Source organism: Echinops telfairi, unplaced genomic scaffold, assembly GCF_000313985.2.
Source record: "Echinops telfairi isolate 266 unplaced genomic scaffold, ASM31398v2 ScPeMD7_20;HRSCAF=75, whole genome shotgun sequence".
Classification (NCBI taxonomy): Eukaryota; Metazoa; Chordata; class Mammalia; order Afrosoricida; family Tenrecidae; genus Echinops; species Echinops telfairi.
Genome location: NW_022103917.1, coordinates 7,018,387 through 7,022,567, shown reverse-complemented (window position 1 = coordinate 7,022,567; position 4,181 = coordinate 7,018,387). Strand labels below are relative to the sequence as shown.

At 46.2% G+C, this 4,181-nt stretch overlaps 1 pseudogene; it reads left to right on the top strand.

Moving 5' to 3' along the window:
• Positions 1-224: 224 nt before the first annotated feature.
• Positions 225-578, top strand: LOC101652659 (annotated as a pseudogene).
• The last annotated feature ends 3,603 nt before the right edge of the window (positions 579-4,181 follow it).

Sequence of the window (4,181 nt, the reverse complement as noted above, 5' to 3'; positions counted from 1 at the left end):
GTTCCATTGTACTGAATGTTTAAGAAGCCCTAGTAGTTCAGCAGGTAAGCTCTAGACCAGGGGTCCTCAAACAATAGCCCGCGGGCCACATGTGGCCCGCTGAGGACATTTATCCAGCACGCCGGGTGTTTTTGCCCATTTTGTTTTCTTACTTCAAAATAAGATATGTGCGGCGGGGTAGGTGCACTCAGAGCTGTCGGAGTGTGAGAGCGGGACAGGAACCTGGGGGCACTATGTCTTTCTGCAGCTTCTCCGGGGGCAAGGTCTTCCAGAATCACCAGGAACCCACTGTCTACGTGTGTGCCAAGTGCGGCTATGAGCTGTTCTCTGGCCGCTCCAAGTACTAGCACTCGCCGTGGCCAGCCTTCACGGAGACCATCCACGATAATAGCGTGGCCAAGCGGCTCGAGTGCAATCAGCCTGATGCCTTTAAGATGTTCTGCGGTAAATGCAGCCACGGGCTTGGCCACGAGTTCCTCAATGATGGCCCCAAGCGGGGGAAGTCCTGCTTCTGAATATTCAGCAGCTCCCTGAAGTTCATCCCTAAAGGCAACAAATCTGCCTCCCAGGGGAAGTAACCAGGCAGCCCAACCCCAAGCAGCCACAGGCATAGGTCACCCCCTTTAGAACTACAGCCTACTGACCTTCAGGCAGGGAGGGCTGGATGGGGGAGGTGGTGTTTCCTGAGGACCCTACCACCTGCGCCAGGATGGGGCCGAGGGCTGGTTCATCTTGGCCTCCAAGGCTCGAGGCTGGGACTCTGGTCTTAGGGTGTCTGTGTCTTGAAAGAAATAACACCCTTGGCTTCTCTCCTCAGCCTGGCGGCCCCTCCCTGCCTGTCTGGTCTCACTCTAATGAGCCCTAATTCCCAAAAGGGCTCCAGCCCTCACCAGGGCCCGTGCTGACCCCCTAAGTTGTGTGAGCAGATGCAACCACTACACGTCTGCGGCTCCAGCCTGGTCACTGCATGAATCACTCTGGTCAAATCCTTCCAGGCTCACCAGGGCACTGATGGTCTGTGACCTGCTGGGGCATGCAGTCCCATGGCACAACCCCTGAGTCCCAGGTCTCCATCTGTGTTCAAGAGCAGCCTTGTCCCACAGTCTGTACCTGCCAGGCCTGCCTTAGGAGAGTCCGTCCAGAGCTCCTGGTGGCGGCCTCACCCTCTCCCACCTCACCCTCCCCAACTTTCTGAACTAATCGGCTGGAAACTCATAAAGCAAGGAGACCCAGCAGGCTGCCGTGTCCATGACTGGGTCTGTCTCCACCCTTAAAAAATAAAGTGCAATGTGCATAGGAATTTGTTCATAGTTGTTTTTTTAAAAAACAAAAACAAACTATAGTCCAGCCCTCCAACGGTCTGAGGGACAGTGAACTGGCCCCCTGTTTAAAAAGTTTGAGGACCCTTGGGCTAGACTGTTAACCAAAATGTTGGCAGTTCAAACACATGTAGAAAGAACTGGCCTTAAAAAAACAAACAAACCAAAAACCTAAAGCATGTCCTTAGGACATGTGGTACAGTTTGTGTGTTGTAAAATTACATTTTAAATAATAATTATTTAAAGTGTTTGAAATGAACTAGATAATACTTTCAGGAGAAATGTAACGTAACAACGCCCAGATTTCAATAGTGTTGGTTAATAAATGTTCCAAGGATTTATGCATGCATGGTGTAAGCTTTCTGAGCAAAAGACATGTTTGGAAAGCAAACATTGCCTTGAAAGATAGAGACAATATATCCTTCTGGGGATATATAGAGATGTCAAAATATTCTCTTCTCTTTCTTTGACACATTTGGTTACATTCCAGGACAATAAGCTAAGTGATACACACACCCCTCTCCTCTGGAGGAGAATTGCTTCATGAGTAAGACCTGTCTCTGGAATAGGGGATAGAAGATATACCAACAGGACCACAATAAAAATTTATATCATCCTAAAAATTAAAAAAAGCCCAAGTCATCCAGAACCCAATGTTATTGATTTTATTCTGACACATAGTCATCCTATATAGGGTTTGGGACATTATAAATTTTTATGTGAGCAGATTGTGCCATATTTCTCCTGCCAAGCTGTTGGTAGGTTGGAGCTGCTAATCTTGTTGGGCAATACTTACCCAACAGGACCATCGGCTCCTTTTAGAAAACCCTATGGGCCAGTTCTATTCTGTCACATGGGGATGTGAACGTCAGCTCTAGGCACCTAACAATGGCAATTACTGTATGTTTAAATTCTTTTCACTGGTTCATAAATAGTGCTACAATTAACACCTTTTCATGAGTATCATGATGTAGAAGTTAAGAATTCAGACTTTGGTTGCAGACTGCTTGGATCTGAATTCTGGTTCTGTGGCTTACATGCTCTGTAACTTCATTTCTTTTTGCCTCCATACGTAGAATGGACATTAAATTGTACTTATCTTGGAAAATTGTATCCATTAACTCAGTTAATTCATATAAAGTTTTTAGAACAGGGTCTGATATTGAACACTCATAAAAATATTTGTTACCCTTGCCGACATGATCGCTGAAGACAAATGTGTGCATAAGCAAATGTGGTGTAGAAAGCTGATGGTGCCAGGCTATCTGTGGTTGTAAAGGCTTGCAGGTAAACAAGCAGCCATCTAGCTCAGAAGCAACAAAGCCCACATGGAAGAAGCACACCAGCCTGTGTGACCACGAGGTGTAGAAGGGACCAGGTATCAGACATCAAAGAACGAAAAATCATATCATTGTAAATGAGGGTGTGTGCAGAGTGGAGACCCAAAGCCCATCTGTAGGCAACTGGACACCCCCTTACAGAAGAGTCGTGGGAAGGAGATGAGCCAGTTAGGGTGCAGGGTAGCAACAATGAGACATACAACTTTCCTCTAGTTCTTAAATGGTTCCTACCCCCACTATCATGATCCCAACTCTACCTTACAAATCTGGCTAGACCAGAGGAAGTACATTGGTACAGAGAGGAACTGGAAACACAGGGAATGTAGGACAGATGACCCCTTCAGGACCAGTGGTGAGAGTGGTGATACCTGGAGGGTGGAGGGAAGGTGGGGTAGAAAGGGGGAACCGATTACAAGGATCTATATATAACCTCCTCCCTGGGGGATGGACAACAGAAAAGTGGGTGAAGGGAGACGTCGGACAGTGTAAGATATGACAAAATAATAATTTATAAATTATCAAGGGTTCATGAGGAAGAGGGTAGTGGGGAGGGAGGAGAAAATATGAGAAGCTGATACTAAGGGCTCAAGTAGAAAGCAAATGTTTTGAGAATGATGATGGCAACAAATGTACATATGTGCTTGACACAATGGATGTATGTATGGATTGTGATAAGAAGTGTACAAGCCCCCAATAAAATGATTTAAAAAATATTAGTTACTTAATTTTCTATTTAATTATTAATTTTATTCATCCCCTATTCTTTTCTGAGGACAGATGTTGGCAGTAGAATGGCTTGGTTAAGAGGCATATCTGTTTACTTGCCAAATTGCTCAGCAGGAAGGGCTTTGCTAATTTTCACTTCTACCAGTGTGCATGGCAGTGCCCTTTTCCTGAGACTCTCAGCACTTGTTTGTCTCTGTTTCCATCTCAAAGCTTCAGGAGACAGGGACCATGTCTAGTTCCCCATTTGATCCTTATCACTTAATTCAGTAATAGGTGCTGAGATAGTTAAAGTTCATTGTGCCAACCTGGCTGATAAACACATGTGGGGTTAATTGAAGGGCAGAGGGATAAATGGCTCCCTGAGCCTCGCCTTTCGAGTTCTCGGTTCTCTTGCTTTGTGACAGTCGGAGCAGGGTGCAGCTGCTTTAGCAGTTCCCAGCTTCAGCTTTCAAGGCTCACTTCCTGCAAGATACCCCCGAGGAGAAGCCACATGGACCTACCCTGATGCAGCCCTGGATGCTGGAGCAGCCGTGTGGAGACCCCTGCCAGCGCTGACATGCTTACATGCTCACTGATTCGACTTTCCCCCTGCAGTCGGCATCATAGCGTGTGTTATGTGAGATGGAGGAGGACTTTGTGGATTGGTGTCAGATATATGGGCTAATGTTGGACTTGTGGGCTTGGGCAGCACTGGGTTGGGATGTTTTCTTGATGCACACTTACCCTTTATATAAAACTCTCTCTTATACATATGAGTTTCTGTGGATTTTTTTCTCTAAAATACCCAGACTAACAC